At 44.2% G+C, this 19,542-nt stretch overlaps 1 protein-coding gene across 2 annotated transcripts in view; it reads right to left on the bottom strand.

Moving 5' to 3' along the window:
- Positions 1 to 19,542, bottom strand: part of TEAD1 (TEA domain transcription factor 1) — a 109,167-nt gene that overhangs the window by 70,013 nt on the left and 19,612 nt on the right. The window lies entirely within an intron of this gene.

Below are 19,542 nucleotides of genomic sequence, written 5' to 3'. Positions count from 1 at the left end.
CCTGCCCTGCTGGAACATCCTCTCAGCTTCCAGGTCAGCTTCTCCAGCCACTGGGAAACCCTGGCAGTGCATCAAGGGTGACTGGGGAAGGGACCATGGGGGGAGAGGGAGAAACCCCAACTTTGTGTAACTGAGCTAGACCCAAAATGGGATCTAATGAAGCCACAAACACTGGGGAAAAGTGAATTCCAATAAAATATCTAAAATAAAATAAAATATCTTGCCTGAAGCACAAGCATCAGGTGGTGGTAAATGCCCTCTTTTGCCAGAACAACCTGTCCCAGCAAACCCCAAAAATGGTGTGCATGGACTGATGGAGACACAGAGAAACAGCTCCAGACAGGCTGTTCAACACCTCTTCCACCACATTTATTCCTTGTTAGGGGTCACTGATCCTGACTGCACAGCAAAGAGCACAGGGGGAATGCACGATTTAGAAACATCAGTTTGTGAGAGAGGCAAAGCCAGCTGCAGGCATGGCTGGATGCACAGGGAAGGAGGCACTAATTCCAGTTTGGATTGGTTTTGTCTGCTTGCTTTTCCTAGGTGGAAACTGGTATCACTTCCTGATGGCTTCTGTAACCCTTCACTACACCAAGCATTCGTGGACAGGCAGAGCAGGCTGATCAAAATAAACTAAAAATATCTGAGTGACAAACAAACAAGTGCTGCTTTTAATCAATGGTGGTGTTTCTATCTGTGCAAGTGGGTGTGAAACTCTTCTGTTGTTAAGGCAAAGCAGTGAGGAGCCAAGCCCCTGGCTCACCCACGTTATCCTGCCTCCCATCCTTGGTCTGTGAGAGGCAGGACCAGCAGCACATCAATAACTCCCTACAGCCACATCTGGCTGTTTGTTTGTTTGTTTGTTTGTTTGTTTCCCAGGCAGGGTCCCTCACGTATCTGGAGCAAACACTGGAAGGAGAAGCAGCCATGAGAGATTATCCAGGTCCTTGCAGGGCAGATGCAAACCTAAAGCCACATTATTTCTTGCTGTTCTCTCCCTAGCTGGGGCTTTATCCTCTCCATCTCTGACTATTTAGACTGCAGGGCCAGGGACCACCTACTGTGTGCATGTTCCTACAGTCTCCAGAAAACAACACTTCCATTTTTTGCTGGTTCTCCCTAGGCTAGACCACAATAAATATGATTACTTTAACAATAACACACATTAATAATCGTTAATGCATTGCTTGAGCTCTCCTTTGAAATGCAATCTGTGCTCTCCTCCCTCTCAGCACTTTAATCGCTGGCTGAACTTCCCCAGTTAACTGAAAGTGCCATAGGTAAGATTTTTCCCCACTATCAGCACTTTCAATCTTTCTGCAATTTAAAGCAAATACATCTTTCTTTGTGAATGCAAATGAGCCCAACTGTTGGGGCTTTTCTTTGTGGCTTTCGCTTTTGTTTTGGGGCTTGTTTGGATTTTTCTCTTTGACTTTTCTGAACTTTTGAGTTATTTTCTAAGAGCAACCTGGCCTGGCAGCAGTGAGGCAGACATGACATAATGCTGGTTAATGGATTCCTTACCCTGGCTGTCAGCTCTCCCAGGCTCTCAGAGCCCCTCCTGCCTCCCAAAATCACTGTGCCTCTGTGCTGGGCATAAATCCCAGCTCTGTGTAGGAATCAGGATAGTTTAGACTGGAGAGGACTTTTAAAGCTCATCTAGTCCAACCCCTCTGCAGTGAAGGATGTCTTAAACCAGATCAGATTGCTCAAAGCCCTGTCCAACTAAATGTTTGCAGGGATGGGGCATCCACAGCCTCTCTGCACAATCCAGAGTTTTACTATCTCATTTTAATAACTTTATAGCTATAATCAATAATATAAAAATAAAAAAAAATCAACCCTTCTTCAGTTTAAAGCCATCAGCGCTTTCCCAACCAGCTCCTGTCAAATCTCCTGGGCTCAGGAGTGGGGCTGTGCCTTGTTTCAGCTCTTGCCAAGGCATCCATCCTGGAGTTCCACACCACTCTCAGCTTTCCAGCATGTGGCTGCAGGAGTGGTCCAGGGATCACCTCTTGGGGCATCCAGAAGAACCTGCTTTGTTCCCAGCCTGGCTGCCATGCTGGGGACAGCAGGAGAGTCACCCAAAGGTTGGAAATAGCCACACTCCCAGCTCTGCTGTCCATGCCACCACCAAAAAATGGCCAGGAGGCAAAAATCCAACATTTGAGCTGGCTGGGCTTTGGACAAAGAGTGCCCCTGCCCTCACTTCACATCCCTGTGATTATTCCTCAGGTGGGGTGGGAGGGGGAGCAGAGCCCTGCTGTGCCAAGCAAAGAGATGATCCTTTCCCCAAAGAGCTTACAACCCAGCATAACACTGACAAAAAATCCCATTGTTGGCAGATTAAAGGCAATCTGTCAGGGCAGCCACTCCTCTTAGGAGTTTAGAAGAATTGCAGGGCCCTTGTAATTGGCTAAGGACACCTAAACTGATCCAAAAATGGAAGAGTTAAAATTAAGGACTCACCTCCATGGTAATGTTCCATTAAAATGTGAGTGTGGGATGAGTGCAGGGGAACATTTTAAACAGAACACACAGATGGGTGACCCCAGGGAAGAGGTCAATGCATGGATTTCTTTTGGGAGCTTCAGAAACACCTGCAGCATACATGAGCTTAGAACTGGTGCTTTTCAATAACAGCTAGGGATCTGCCTCTCTCAACCCAGTTCACAGAGTTAGTTTTAATACTGATGCTAGAAAAACACTGGCAGGCTGTTTTTGTTTTTTCATGTTAGTGCCACCTTACATATATTTGTGAGAAGAAGGTTTTCCTCAAATCAATTCTACTTTTGCTTGACCAACCATAATTCATTTGTAATTATTAAATATTGGCCAAACACACTGCTAAACTTCCTAAATGCAAGGAGTTAGTACAGAAAAGGTCATAAATATTTGTTCAAATCACATCCACAACAGCCTGACTACCCTTGCTCCCTCTCCCAGCTGCCATTTGAGATGCAGGAGCTTTCTGATGCTCAATACAATATTGGACAGGGCCAGCACTTAGGTGATGTCTAAATATATGTCAAGAAACACAACCAGGGGGAAAAAAACAGAAAAAAAACCAACCAACCAAAAACAAACAAATGAAAAAAAAAAAAAAAAAACCAAAAAAAAAAAACAAAACTTCCATCCTCCTGTGGTGTAGATGGGCACACACTCATTCACAGCTGTGAAAATCACACTGATTTACATGATGTGAGCATCTGGCTCCTTTCCAAGGGTAAGGACTTGCTGCCCCAGGGCAAGAACCAGCCCCTGATGTTGCTCCACATGGGCAGACGATTTTCCCTGCCTTATTTCTGTGTTCTCCCACCCTCAATGAGCTTTAAGACTTCTGAATTTTCACACATTTATTGTGACCAGACTCACTCCTTATCCTGTTACACAATCACCAGGAGACACAAGGTGCTTAGGTCTAAAGCTGCATTAAAAAATCCCACCCCAAACACTCAAAATTCTATTTCAATACTGCATTTAGCCATTCATTACACAGTTGTAAGAGGTGGATAAAACTAAACATCACAGAATCAAGAAAACTCTTTTGGACAGAAAAGCAAAATAAATGTATTTTCAGCAGTTTAATAAAACCAAGACAATCATTACAAAGTACTTCCTGACCAAAAGGGTGAAATTAACTCATTAATATGAGAAGAATAGGCTTGGAATTAACTGAAAGCATACAACAGAACACAAATGGAGCAAATTCTACTTCTGTAAAAATTAAGATCTGTAAAGTTTTGAAATGACAGCCATCAGTACTTACAAAAATCTATTTATAGCTTATGTGCTGCTTAAAGAAACTTCCAAAGCTGGATAAACTGCTCCAGATTTCATACAGTTAATGTATTCTACCAGAAAATGTCAATTTCTGATGTTTTTCATTGACACACACTGATATACATTATGCCATTTGAAGAAATGGCAGCTTTGTCTGCACTTAATAACTACAAGGCGTGGGTATGAAACAGCTAAAGCAGAAAACCCCAAGGACAAGGCTTCATTGTCAGCATTAAATAATTATTACAATGCAGAATTAGTCAGAGTAATATCTCTGTTTTACTTCAAGCCACGTGAGGGCTGATCCAGAGCTGAATTTACTGTCAGCTCCAGTTACAAAGGCATTTCACACTGAACTTTTTGCTTATCATTAAAGGGACAAAATTCATTTTAATTTTTAACAATCCCTTTTTATTTATTAAATCTAGTTGCTGATTATTAGTATTGTTAGACTTCAGACTCGCCATGGTTTTATTTGTGTTTTCAAGTTTGTTTCTTCCTATGTGAAAAGCTCTTTACCATCTGAAATTGGCTGCACAGGGGAGAAACTGTGGGATTTCTGTCTGACTTCCCCCAAAAGCGACAAATAAATACTATTAGGAGTTTTAAAATTAATAATTTGGAGAGGAAAATAATGTTCTTTTAACTAGCCATTATAATTCCAACACAATAGGGTCTTGCTGCTGGCACTATACTTTCAAATAATGCCTACATTTAAATTCAGTCAGCCTCTATATTTGCCAAAAGAAACCTGCTATATAAATTCTCCTTGGTAAAGAGGCTGTGGAAATGATTTATAAAAACTGCATGAAGCTGAATGTCAGCATTGAGAAACCGGTTACATACCTATCTGATTATTATTTATATTATTTATATTATTATTATTTATATTTCAAATCCAAGAGCAGAACCTCGCTGTGCTGGATTAAAAAAAAATAAAAAGAATAAATGAATGAATAAATACACCAATTGTCAGGGCCTCCTACTCCTACCAGGGCTATAGAATAGAAAAGCACACAGTGAAAACAAGGCAGAAAAATCCTGTCAGGATCTGCCACGTGTGGCCCAGCACCCCAAGCCTGGAGTGCAGGGTGTTTCTCTCCTGCAGCTTTTTCCTGGAGGAGAGGAAACTCTCCTTTTTCTTGGAGTGTGCAGATCCAAGCAGCTGAAATATGTGTCATTCTAATGGGCAAAACACAGCAAAGTTGGAGAGCATCCATCAGAGATATGACAGGGCTTCCCAATTATGCTGCCTTTCAACCCACTGCTTAATAAAAATGTGTGAAGTGACACAACACTTTGCCTCACCAACATCCCTGGCAGCCAGGGGATTTCTTTGGGGAACAGCTACTCAAAAGTAACTTGAGTGAACTCCAGAGTTGTAATTGCAGGAAGTGGAGGGAATCAAAGAAAAACCCAATTGTGCCACAAAATAATTCTGTAACCGAATTTCTCTTTAGAGCAGATGTTTCAGCTTTAATAAAGCTGAATTTTCTGGCTTTCCTTTCCCAAGATGGGCACATTTGCTTTGTGCCAGTCCCCCTGCAGCTCCCATGCCAGAAAGGGGAGCCTGGCCTGAGCAGAAAATTCTGGAGCAAAAAGTTCAGCTGGATTCACCACCCAGGAAAACTCTGAGCCACTCTACTCAGTGTTTTACATGAGACCTTAGCACAAATAAGAGTGAAAAACACATTACTGGAAGTTTTCAAAAGCTTTACCACCCTTTACACCCTCTGCAGTCCTGAGTTTTTGCACTGATGTGAGCAGGGTCAGGAAGAATTGTGGAAATTCCTGTTTCCCCCCAAAAGACACTGACAAGTTCCCACTAAACTCAGCTACAGAAACAAACCCCCATCTCGTGGCACACCCCAAACACAGCTCAGTTTCCTCACACACGTGAGAAAATCTCCAAAATCTGCAGGTTTCAGTGAAACCAGCAGCTCACCAGCAGTTTGATGGGCTGCAGGTCAGCACAGGATGCTAGAACATGTCCAGCAGGAGCTGCTGGGAGGTTTTCTGGCTGGCTTTTGGGATGGGAAATGGCCTCAGCTACAATCCTGTGTGCAGGATTGCCTGTTAATGGATTTGGAGATCTACATTTAAGCAATTTGGTATATCTAGTTTGCCTCCGTGGTCTGAATTTAGCTGTTGCTGCAAATAATCACTGTAATTTAAAGTGTTAAGGATTATAGCTCATGAAAAATCTGATTATTACCTTAGTTTTTACATATGAAGAACTCCACTGCTTACAAATACTCATATTTACCTTACCTAGCAACTCTGTGTGCCATGGACATCTCCCCTCTGTCTGTTTAATATCAACCCAGAGTCAAGAACCCTAACACCAAATTTCCATTGCTTAAGCTCCAAATGCTTTGCATTTCTCTCATGACAATTTCACACCCTGTCTTCTACTTACAGCACAAAAATAAAGTCAAAATCCACGACATTTCCTCCTCCAGTCCCCTACTTCTTTATTTCTCTGTCCCTACACACAGACTTGCATTTTCCTATAAGTGCAGGGAACTCAGATTGAAAAATGTGCCCCTCCCTGGGCTTTCATTTTTTTCCTCTGGGTACCAGCTCCTCTTGTCCCAAGCCCAGACCATTCACAGGGATCCACTTTCTGTCACACCACAGCCTTGTGATCTGAAGTTTCTGACCCAGGAGGGTGATGCTGTAAAATAAACTCCCCAAACATGTGCCCATTCCTGGCTGATTCCTCCAGAGCTCCTATAAACCCCATGATATTCCAACAACACAGGCACACACCCCTCTTTATTAAGGCACAGTGGCTTTGTTTTTAAGGCAGCAGGTCACAGCCCTGCATGGGATTTTGAGCTCCTGAATCAAACAGTTGCTTCTCTGGCAAGAAAAAAAGAGCTTTGAGCCTGCCTTTTCAACAGGTTGCTGATCTCCTGTGGGTTCTCCCGGGGTATTCCAGCTAAAGCAGGTGTGGCACAGGTGCCTGAAGGGACCTGCAGCAGAGCAGCAGCTACCCAGGATCACTGTGTCAAAAAATCAGATTAAAATGCTGCCCTGAATTGTGCAGATGGGTCCCGTGCATGCAGCACTCTCACACCCACAAACCCAATTTGGGTGGAATGCCATTGTAAATAACACATCACCTCAGTTCAGCATTCCATGGGCACACAGTCTTGCCTGAGAGTGCTCTTCTTCTAATATTCTACATGTGAAATAAAATAAACCACCCTCACAGTTTTCAGGACAACGTGAAATTCTGGCTCGTGGCTTGCCAAAACAAAACAGCAAGAATATATAAAAAACAAATAAAACAAAAATAAAATCCTTGTCAGCACTCTCCCCACTGCTGTGGCTACAGGCCAGATTTTTCATGATGCAATTCCCCAGAGGAGCTGCTTTTCTGGCCAGAGCCTCACCTTGTGTGTGCTGAAGAAACTCTGGGGAGCTGCACAGGTGAATCTGCCTTTTGGTGTGCAACCTGCTGTTTCGTTTTTGTCCAGAGAATTTTGTGCTGTATTGCAGCACCATTCTTCTTTAACAGCCCATGAGGACAATTTTCTACAAGGAAAGCTCTTATTAGGCTTTATATCGATGACCTTAGGTTATCTTTTATAGTTTAATCTGCACAACCTTAGAAATCAAGCTTTGCCTCTGGTAGCCAGCCCATCAAGCCATTCGATTGCCCAGCACAACTTTCAATTCTCACAAGCAATTTGGCAATTGCAAGTATTTTGCACTGCATATTATGAAGTCTAGTGCTGAAAAATAATAAGACCTGGAATTACACACAGCACTGAAAGTCTACTCATTTAACCATGAATTCTCAGGTCATTCAGATGTTTCAATAACAGGCCAAGCTGTCATATTACTCTTATCACAAAAATGTCATGTGCCTGTTCCCTAGCTCACACACATGCCAGCTCTCCCATCAAGCCTTCCCTAACTCCAAGGATGCACAAATACATTATTTTAATGGATGGTTTCATAAACAGCAGAGCCCTAGAGCCACTAAATAGTGCTCTCAAGTCATTTACTATGGTTTGTAATTTATTAATAGGGATATATGAATCTTCCTTGAGGGGAAAATGCAAGAAGCCAATGGAGCCTGCTGGAGGCAGAGCTGGATCCTGCTCCTGGTGGCTTCTGCCTCCAGCAGGTGGGAAGAGGACTACCCTACCTTTCTTTCCTACCTTTCTTTCCCTCTCAAGGCTCCTTGCTTGCCTGTCCTGGGGTCAAATGCCAGCACAGGCTGGCGAGTTGCCACCCATGGCCATCCACACCACCCCTCTGCCCGAGGTTTGGGACACTTGTCACAGCTGCTGGTGATGGCTCTGGCCACAGCACACCTTGTGCACCTCCAGTGCTGAGCAGACAGCTTCAGGGTGGCCCAGAAGGTGGGAGGGGATGCAAGGGGTGCAGGGCTGGCTGGGGTCTCTGCAGCATCAAAAGGAGCAGAAAGCATCCCTGACCGTGAGCCACACGGTTCATGGCACGAGAAGAATCTGTGCAATGCCACGTGGCCCCCCCAAATCACAGCACAAATCCCAGCTAAACAGAAAACAATGCAGAAGGCAGGCACCCACGCAGGGCTGGCTGCCTGTGCCTCGCCACCAGCCCCATTTCTCTGCCACTTGCTGCTCCTGCAGCCCCTGCCTGCATCCCCACGTGCCCCAGTGCGTGGGAGCAGGGTCAGGCTGCCTCAGCACCCCCTCCAAAACCTGACTTCACAACTGTTTGCATATCCCAAGTTTAGCAAGCTGTCAGGATATCTCAGATCCCTCTGGCTGCTGTGTTTAAAGTTAGCTTTCCTCCTGGCTGCTTCCATTTCTGCACTTGGAGGCAGAGAATTCTGCAGCCTCACAACGTTCTATGGGGTGGGGTTAACCTGCAGTAGCTCCTTAAATTACACAGATGGTTTAACACAAAGGAAAATAATCAGGTACAGAAAAGCCAGCCTGAAAGCAGATTGTGAACACTGTCTTGCTTCCAGCAAGTTGAGTTCACTTCCAATTCTGACCTGATTCTTTTATAGATTTAATGAATCTGTCAGGTTGATACCGTGAAATGGGACAAGTGAGCAGTCGGCTTTGTTGTTCAGGCTTTGTGTTCATCTTTCCAATTAAAAACAAAACAAAACAAAGAGGATCCAAGCAATTAATGGGAAACATTAACATGTAAGAATGCTACAGCTTTTAAACATATGGGAGATTTCATCTGAGCAAGAATTTCCACTGGAAAAGATTGAGGTGAGCTCACAACTTTCAATCAAAGTTCTAAAAAACTTAGTTAAAGTTGGTTAGGGCTGTCACATAATAGATGAATTTACACAACTCTAGAGACTGGCTTTACTAGGATGAATTATTGATGTCTCACTTTCATGAGTGAATGACTTGCAGAAACCAGCACAGAGTGCATCCCACTGCTGCAAGATGTGCAGACTTAATGCAGCTCTGGGAAACAGAGCCAAATTCTTCCTCTGACTTGCACATCAACAAAAACAAGACTTTAAAGATACAATTGCTTTGGAAGTGGATCTGTCTTTATTTAAAGCATTGAAAACAACTTCTGTACCTGTACCCCACTGATATTTCTGTGCTCTTATAGCTGCTTTTCCTGTTTCCAGAAGTTTTTCTCTTCCCTGCGAGTTGACAGAAGCTGAACATCTATTTCAGTGGAGCTCTGCCAGTTTATACAAGCTGAGGATGTGGCCCATATTTTTATAAAGGGAGGTCCTTTCCAGTGTTTTGCCATCTGCCAAGCTCTACTTTCAGCTAATTAAACAAGTCAAGTTCTAGCAGGCTTTTTCAGGCCATTAGAGTTTTCCATTTCTGGACCCCTAAGGGTACCTAGCTTGTCTGGCTTCAGGAGAAGGGAGATGCAAAGGTGCTGACAATGCTAAGTGCATTTCTAAAGGCTGGAAAATACCCTGACAGTTTGGACACTCTCTGTGGTCTCCACACAAAGAGAGTTTGTGGAGGATCTGTGAATGCAAGCAAACAGTCTGACACACTGGGAGGAAGCAGGGAATTGACTTCAAGCATCTGTTGTTCCAAGTGACCATGGCAGGGCCTGTGTGGCAGCCTGAAGGTGCAGGCAGCTTGCTCTGCACAAACACTGAGCCCTTTTATCACAGGGAATTCTTATTCCCCACTTCAGCAGCCCTTTTGTCGCCAGCCTCACCCACCCTTGGGTCTGGCACCTCCTCGAGTTCTCTGCCCACCTCCCCTTCCCTTCCTACTCCCTCACAGTGCCCCATGGCTGTGGGGATGAGCAGCAAAAAAAATAAAAGCATTTCATGTCCTTTCAACTCTACAAACATCATCCAAAGTCCCTGAGACACATCAATTTCTCCATGTAACCAAGGGTGTTTTGTACATTTTCTCTCCCTCTCTCTGTGATAAACCCACTCACACCACTGATCTTAAAACAGACTATTAACAGCTGGAGCAGAGATTGTCTCATCCTGTGAGCACAAAACCCACTACAATGGAGCCTTTATCCTGCCTGCAGACTTCCAGCACTGCTGGAATTCAAATAACCATGGTGGATGTGAAATAGGGTGAGCAGGACATCACACAAGCAGGGAATAACCCTCTGCCAACCAGGAGCTGCACAGAATAATGGGCTGCACCAGCAGCAGTGGCAGAGTTTGTTCACTTCCTCCTTTTTATCCTGAGAGAGCCCAGAACATTCTCATATGTGTGGAGAGATTGTTTCAAACACCACATACTGAATGAACCTTTTTTATCAAGATGCAGCATCCTGCAATCACCTCTGCCATGAAATTGTCACTGGGAAAGGGAAGGGAGGCCATGCATGGTGCCATGGCTCAATGGCAAATTCTGCTTTTTTGGCCTGCCTAGGATAAAATGAGAATCACCCCAGTCTAGATCAGCCTCTCATCCTCTCTGCTGCCAACTAAGGAAAAAAAAAAAAAAAAAAGACAACAAACAAACCACAACAAATCAAGCATTAATGAGCAAGAAAACAGTTCTCACATGGCCTCTCATGCAGTACCATGCTGGATTGAGACACCAGTTAAATTTCAATGACACACTCACACCTCCCAGCAAACCTCCACAGAGGTGTGTGAAAATGTGGCCACACCTCTGTCTAAAGTTCAAACATGATTTAAATATGTCATCCTACACCAGCAAAGTCGTATTAGCACAAATCTGAGCCCACTGGAACTGCCTGAGTCATAGGAGCACACAGCAGGTATTTCAGCACCACTGACGTGAATAAATCTAAATCTCCAGCCTATTACATGACCACAAATCTTCCTCTTCTCTTCCTAATTCATCATGTGGAGCCAACACTCACAGATGTCCTTGGAAATTAGGTAAATGTAAAGGAAAATGGATGGGAATACAGTGATGGGCACAGCATCCTCTCAAGGAACAAGCTGGAGCAGCCTGGGAGAGCCCAGGTTTGGAGGGAGGCAAGTTTCCTGGTGGCCCTGGATGAAGGTCTGTGCCTGTCAGGGCCATGGGTTTGAGAGGATGCTACAGGCAAGGCAGCACCACCTAGGGCAGCCTGTAAAACAGAAGCACAATAAAAATAAAATAAAATGCACTATATTCCTGGCAAGTCACCTGCCTTAAAACTGCACAAGAAATCACTGCAGACTTCAACTTTTGTTTCCAGAGAACTTTTTTTTTCAATGTTTTTGGTTCCCCACGCAGGGCCCTGCTCAGCATCTCTGCCATGGTGTTTTTCTACCCTGACAATTCACTTCCCTGAGCAGGCATGTAGCCAACTCAAATGAGACTGAAGGCAGTGAAAAGCCCTTCAGGTAAACAGTGTGATAAGCTAAACTGCAAAAACGAGACAATGTTTTTGTACTATGAGGCAGTTGCTATGGAGACAGTTGCTAATTAACTGCATTCAGCCAGGAGAACAAAGGGTTTAAGGGCAGACAGGACTCTGTATCTCAGAGCCAGCAATGCATGATGCCTTATGCAATCTGCACATCTATCATATCTGGAATACCTGAGCCTCTGCTTAGGCTGCAGAATACCTCACTGGCAATGGGGGGCTTTATTCCTTTAGATTTCAACTAATTTTTAGGTTGTTCGTGACTTACCAGCGTTTTAAAAAACAAACTAAACACAATATTTAAAAGTGACAGGTATGATGAATCAAGAGAGGGCTCAGGGATGCTGAGATTGTCCCTGGGCACAGGGAGGGCTCAGGGATGCTGAGATTGTTCCTGGGCACAGGGAGGGCTCAGGGATGCTGAGATTGTTCCTGGGCACAGGGAGGGCTCAGGGATGCTGAGATTGTCCCTGGGCACAGGGAGGACTCAGGGATGCTGAGATTGTTCCTGGGCACAGGGAGGGCTCAGGGATGCTGAGATTGTCCCTGGGCACAGGGAGGGCTCAGGGATGCTGAGATCCACCATGAGGATGGATATGGAGCAGGTGGGTGCCTGAAGGAGGCTGTGACCCCAGGAGAAGCCCAGGCTGGGGCAGGTTTGTGGGCAGCACTTGTGAACCCCATGTTCCTGAAGGACTGAACCCAGTGGAAGGGATAAGTTCAGGAATAACTGCTCCCCGGGGAAGAGATCCCTTTGGAGAAGTTCATGGAGGATTGTGTCCCATGGGAGGGACCCCCACTGGAGCAGGGGAAGAGGAAGGAGCAGAAGCAAAGGAGTGTGATGAACTGATCATAACCCTTGTGCCTCATCCCCCTGCACCACTGAGGAAGGAGAGAAACTGGGGGCAAAGTTAGAATAATGAACTCTTCAATTCATTCCTAAATAAAGCTCCTAAAAATGTACCTTGGACCTAAATACTGAATTTAAATTAAAATTGGCTATTCTGAACAGATACTGAATTACATCATTTTCAAGGGATCATAATTTAGTTTTGTACTATAACTCCCTTCCATGTCTACAATGCACTGCAGCCTTGCAGCACTCCAGAAAAAGCATAAACTTGTCAGAAGTGATGTGAATCCCAGAGCAGCACGTTTCCAGCTCACAGAGTGTGCTCCTGGGGAAACTGCCCGTGCTCACAGCATCCCCTGCAGCCCCAGGAAGGGCCAGGACTCTCCAGAGCTGCTCAGCCTGGAAACAGAACATGGGAAAAATCTGAAAACCTCCAAAGCTGAGCCCCTTTCCCAGGTGGAAGCTGAGAAAAACAATAAAGAGCCCATTGGAAAGACCCTTCCTTTAGAGGTACAAGCCAGTGGATAAAACAGATCTGCACTAACACAAGATTTCTTTAGGTCTGAATAAATAAGGCAGTGTTTTTCCTTTTGAAGTCATTACACACATGATTTAAACAAAAACAAAAACTGGGATATTTCTTTTTTTTTTTAAACATGATTTAGATGCTGTCAGGATGTGAGGAGTCACAATCAATTTCAAAGTTAAGTCCTTACTAAGGGGAATGGGATGAGTCCACACCTCATCTGAGGGTATCACTTCAGCAAAGCCTGATGCACACTGAACACACAGTATATTAATTTACTACCTGAAGGCCTAAGGTTTGGGGTTTGGTTTTTTTTTGACATTTTGAATTATGAGGCATCTGCAAACAGATCCTAAATCTGAATTGCACATGGATTTTCCACACCAGCCAATTCCAATTGCCCCTAGACATCCCCTCCAGCATTAATCACTCACCCACACTACTGTAGTTCATATTTCTTTTACAGAAACAGAGGTCTGCAAAATTCTTAAACTCTTGCCTAGAAAACAGGAATTATTACTTCTGTGGCAAACTAAGTTTTAAACATAAGGGACCCAATTCTGCCTTCAGTTATACTGCCATAAATCTCTAACAATTCCATTAGATTTATAACAGTGTAACTGAGGAGGAAATTGAGCCCAAGATATTTTCTAAATCGGTAATTAAATAGCAGAATTTTAGTTTGGCACAGAGTAAAAACCTCTTAGATTACTTCTTTGGATAAAGCTACATATTTTTTTATTCCTTGAATAATGCTGTTATGAATAAATTAAATTATCCTATTTCCAGCAGGCTCTTTCTCATTCTGTAGAAGGACCACATCATCTCATGGAGCATCCATATGAGGCTAAATACTGCCTCAGTTTCCCACCCACTCCTCCAGACAAACCTCAGACTCCTTTTGCCTCTCCATTATTTACACACAGCACCTTGAGGACCTTTCCTTGCTTGGTTTCAAGGAACTACTACATGAAGCAAATGTCTAATAATAATAATAATAAAATGGCATTCAGTCAACTGCCTTGTTAGAGCAGCAAAGCATCCTGTGGTCACATTATTGTTCTCTCAGAAGATGCAGCCTGCACAGGATGAGGTGCAGGAACATGGATTTACCCGCTCAGTTTCCCTAAACTCCCCAAGGGTCACTGGATAAGCTGTGAAAGGACCCCCTTCAGCACTAGAGCTTAGATGGCACTGGGGGGAAGAGGCTCAATTCCCAGCTGTGCTACAAAACCCCAGATGACATCAGACAAGTCACTGAGTCCCTCTAGGCTGCTCCTCTTCATTGGGCAAGGCTTGTAAAACTTCCTGACTCGTGATTTTAACAGGAGTGGCTTTTGAAGGGCTCTTTTACCTCATTTCAATTTTTTTTGCCAGTATTTCCAGCCCTGATGCATCTCCCCTCCCATTCAGCACCTTGCTGAGCTCAGGCTCCAGGATATCCCTCACAGGGGTCAGAACCTGCTGCCAAACGGGGCTGGGGGACATCAGGAGCCAAAGGGGGTGGCCAGGCCAGCTTTCTGAGCTGTCCCACCTGTCAGTGGCACTGCCATGCAGCTCCAGTGGCCTTTGCTGGCTGCCTGGCAGGGTGGAAAATCCTCTCTCCCTTACAGCAGCTCTCCCCTGCACGCTGCTGATTGGGCCTCCTGCAGCTAAAAATACCCCAAACACGTAGCACACAATGCCTGCTGCACAGCTCACCTAGCTAAATATATGCCCACATGCCTGCCTAATAACTGCTACAAATATGAATCACCCTAGTCCTCCTTTTGCAGAGTCCAGTTGCCAAAGCCAAGGAAGGTCCCAGCCAAGAAGTGGCCAATTCCTTGTGTATAAACCAAGGAATGGTTTGTAAAGGCTTAGGACTCCTAAATGCATTTTAATTTATCCACACACACACACCTATTTGCACATATATGTGTGTGTATATATTTATACACAGCTGTCAGTAAATCCTTCTTTCACCATTCATTGCCAGAAGGAAGAGCTAAACAAATGAAAATGCAATTCCTGTTCAAAGAATTAAAAGCTGAAGTTGCCAGGCCACATGAAGGCACCTGCTAAAATGAACCAAAGACCACTTTAACTGTGGAAAATTATTAGTTGTCAACTATAGCCAGCCTGCTGTCCCCAAGCCCCTGAAACTGGGACCCAGCTGGGTGAACATTTTCCTTTTTTCAGTGTCTAAGGCAGCAGTGTTACCTGCTAGTTTAGGGGTAAAACTGGTGCATTTCTCATCCATGTTCCCTCCTCAATTGCATTGCTAGCACAACAAAAAAAAAAAAAAAATGCAATTTGAACTGTGATTTGTATTTAATTAATCCTTTTCCATGCTAACCAAACACCAGTGGATGTTAAAGGTAGAAGTAAGGAAAAGTGAAGCAGCTTCAGGCAAATAAACTTCAGATGTTTTTGCTCTGCTGCAATGATTAGGCAAACTGAAAAAGCATTTTCTTTGTTATATGCAAACTTGGCATACTCTACCTCACCTGCTTCCACTCAGATCACTGTTGGACTGGCATCCCAGCAGCTCCCACTGTGTGCAGTGCCTTCCCAGGGCTCCAATTCCCATCTGGGATGTGTGCTGTCCCTTTTACATCAGCTTTAACAAGCCATGCCACTTCTGTGTGCTTAAAAGAGCACTCATGAAATGGAATGAGCACATTCATACCCCAAATTTGTATTATTTTTTGCTTACAAAAACATGTTCCTAAGTCAAACAGTGTGAACACTTTGTATGCCTAGAACAAAACCAGAAAAATTGCAGAGGAGCCTTTTTCTACTGACTAAACCATTCCTTCTACTGGAAGTCTGTAAACTGTTAATCCATTAGTGTCTAATTTCTTAAACTCGAATTCCAGACTTGAATCATCTGGAAGCCCAGAGCCTGAAGTGTTTCTGTCTGATGTTCCAGACCAAATGCCCCACATTAAATTGTTTGTAGGCTAGGAAAATATTCTTACAATGGTATTAATGAAACTTCTCAAGGGCACCACCAAAAAAAAAAAAAAAGAAAAACACCAAAAAAACCAAACCCTAGGAAAAAAAATCCTTCATGCATCTGTTAGGAAATCCCCATAAGACTCAGATAAGATACATATTAATTTTGAATAGCAGGCCCCCAGGGAATTGTGTAAGACTCATGTCACAACCACCACAGCATTTATTCTCCAAGCTAGCCCAGGATCACCCCTGTGAGGTGTGGGGTGGGACACAAACCTACTTCTCAGGAGACTGCATGTCCCCAGAAAACCAAAGATGCTGTGACATGTCTTTGTGTCCCACTGCTCCCTGTCCCCCACAGTGTTATTTGATATCCCACCAAGGGAACAGTGGGAACACTGGGATGAAGTTTCCCTTCCAGCATGGCTCAGATGTCTGGTTTTCACCACTCATCTCACTGGCCCCCAGTCCATCTTGAACAGCCATCTAGGACTTCCCAAACACAGCACTCTTAGGTGCTGGCACAAACCTTGCTGATGGTGCTGGAGCTAAGGGGGTAATTTCTGATCAATATTTTTATATGATGCTGGCCCTGTAAGATGCTCCCTGCACTGCCCAAGTCTCTCTCTTCACAAAACAACAATTCCTATGTTTTCTTGCCTCTTCTGCTTCCATAAAGGTGCCCAGAACAAGTGTCCACATGGACACAACTCTCCTCCCCGTGCCCCATCAGGCTTTACTGGGGATGTGGGGCACTGCTCTGCTGCCACACAGAGTGTGTGTGACACAACCCAGGGCAGCTGGAAGGGCACACACCTCTACCACAGTCTCACACTGGCCCCATGAAGGGGAATTCAAGCCTCACAGCCCATCACAGCCCCCAAGAGCTGGCCTTGCCCAAGCTGTCCCCAGGTTGCATGAAAGAGAAGGTGCTTGCCCTGGGGGCCATCCCAGTTCTGCCAGGAATGAGAGCAAACAAACAAGCCAATTTTCCTTCATGCTATCTACATGCAGGGTTTTCAATTATCTTGATCTCTCAGTAGTGTGCAACCACCTAGCACACTCCATCAGCCTGACCCAGGCTGTGCTAACTACCTGCTAGCACGACAGCTATTTCTGAGAGCTGCAGAGCTCTGCCTTCTGCAATCACGAGTTCAGCTTGAGAAACCAGTGCTGGGAGAAAAACCAGCCAACACAAATGACCCCAGACAACCACCTAAGTGTATCCTGGATGTTCCACTGAGGTTGCATCACTCCAGTGGTCTCAAGTTAATGTGTGTCAGTTCTAAACAAGAGTGTTACCCAAGGAACAATGGCATAAAGGAGAGACACAGTCTCACTCTGTTTAAATAGGATTAACCACTAAATGACTCTGAAGTGGACAAATTCCTGGTCTGAACCTGCCCTGGTAGCTTCCACTTTGTTCCAGGCAGGAACTGATGCTGCCAGCACCTCCTCCAGGCTGCTGAACACTTTGGGGCAGCAGCCACTCTCTTGCTTTTCCCATCAAAGGAATATACATTTCCCATCAAAGATATGTACATTTCCCATCAAAGGGATTTACATTTCCCACCAAGGGCTATACACAACTTTCTGCCTGTCCCCTCTATATGGGTGGCTGAAGAGAGCATGTTTAGTAGAGAGAGGACAAAGCCCAAGTGCTAAAAATCCCTTTCAAAGGATGTCCCTCTTTTTCTAATTTTTCAGCAATACTTTCTAGCACACATTTTGTTTGGAATGAATCACCCTCCCAGCCCAGCACAGCCAGTGGAAGGCTGGACCCATGGCTGTGCTGTGTACCCTCCACAGCATTACTGACACCTTCAGCTGTGGTGTTTGCCACCAAGAAGGAGTTGACACCCTTGTCACACACAGCTCTCACTATCCCACCTGGATTTTCTCTTTAGGATAGCAGGTTATGGCAGAAAGGGATAAAAAAAAAAAAAAAAGAAAAGAAAAAAAAAATTCTTTATCTCAAAGCCCAGGGAGAAAGATCTAACCCTGTTCCCCCACATTTCAGAAATCCTCGAGGGAGCCCAACAGCCACTCCTGAGCAGGGGCTGGGCTCACAAAACCAGATCCTGCCCTCCTGCTGATGTTGCAAGAGCATCAGCACGTTGCAGAAGGGCTCCCAGGCAGTTCCAGCAGTACCTCCTCTGCAGACACCTTCCCTCTGGCCTTCCCAGGGCTCAGCATGGACACACACAGCCTCTGGACACACTCATCTACATCCTAAAAAACCCAAATTGTGCCTTTCAGAGTCCCATCTCCACTGAATTCATTTGGTGCACGATGCTGAGAGAACAAAAAAGGGAAAAAAAAAAAAAAAAAACCAAAACAACCCAAACACAAGAGAGTGTCTTTGTACAATGATTGCAGGAACAGATGAATAAACATGAAACCTGATACTTCACATCTGGTATTTCATCACTCCAAGTACCTTATTCACATTCAAATATATTTAACACTGTGGAAACTTTATAAGGTAACAATGTCTTTATGGAGGCAGCAACTTGCATGGAACTTTTAAAATTAAAAGCAATAGTAAAAATAATTTGTAACATGTTACTGTACCCTTCATAAAGCTATTTACCTCACAGTTTTCCTAATAGAAACCCAGAAAAACACCAAATAATGGCAGTCAGAATCAGGCAAGCCCACAGAATAGGATTTCTTTTGTCAATGTTCCAGTTCAAAGTTCAATTTTAATACCCAATTTACAGAAGGTGCTTTGGAAATGAAGACTATTATTACTCATCATACAAAAATTCCATTATCTGAGCAGAAATTTTTATGAAAGTATCCTTTTCCCTTAGCAGAGCATGCCAAGAGATTTTATGTATAACCTAATAAACATCCACAGCTCTGAAAGGCTGCTGTGCAATTTCTCACATTAATTAGCACTCATTCTTCTCTGTAAAACTACTAAACATGCTAAAAAACTTCCTTTTGATAATCACTGCATACTCCTAAGCACTTCTGTTGCAGAGATGAATACCTCCAATGCAAACTCACAACTGAAGAGCTGTTTGCAGGTCTCAAAAAATTAATATCAAGTTATTTTCTTGTCTTAAAGGCAAAAGCCACTTTTGCTACTTTGAGGCCAATTTTGCAGTGCTGGTAACAAAATGCAGGCATATTCCACTTGCTAGCACCTATGGCACTTTGGCATTGCCCCTAGAGCTGCACTAAAGCCACATCTTGCTGCAGATAAATTTAAAAAAAAATAAAAAATAAAGATGAAAATGTGCAGACAGAGCCAAATCCAATCCAGTGGTAACTCCAGTGTTACAAGGGGATAAAAGCAGGGCTGCATTTCACAGCAGCTTTCATTCTTGTAATCTTTTCCAAAACACTCTCCCAGGAGCAAAGGCAAGCACAGGCAGATCTCTTGCCAGTGGGTGAGTTCACAGGGATTGCCACAAGTCACTGAAGTGTCAGCAGTGAAAGCCAGCAGTGGGAGCACAGCACAGCCAATTCCCTCCCAGGGGCTGGCTTTTACTGCCACAGCACAAACAGGGAAATTCATGGGAATTCATGGATCTCTGAGGCAGAAGGAAAAGTACAGGCTGCCCTGCTTGTACCAGAGGAGGATATTTGTGTTTGATCAATCCTTCTTTTGGAACAGTGC

This window comes from Oenanthe melanoleuca, chromosome 5 (assembly GCF_029582105.1).
Source record: "Oenanthe melanoleuca isolate GR-GAL-2019-014 chromosome 5, OMel1.0, whole genome shotgun sequence".
Taxonomy (NCBI): domain Eukaryota; kingdom Metazoa; phylum Chordata; class Aves; order Passeriformes; family Muscicapidae; genus Oenanthe; species Oenanthe melanoleuca.
Note: the sequence above shows the minus strand (reverse complement) of the source record. Positions and strands in the feature narration are given on the sequence as shown.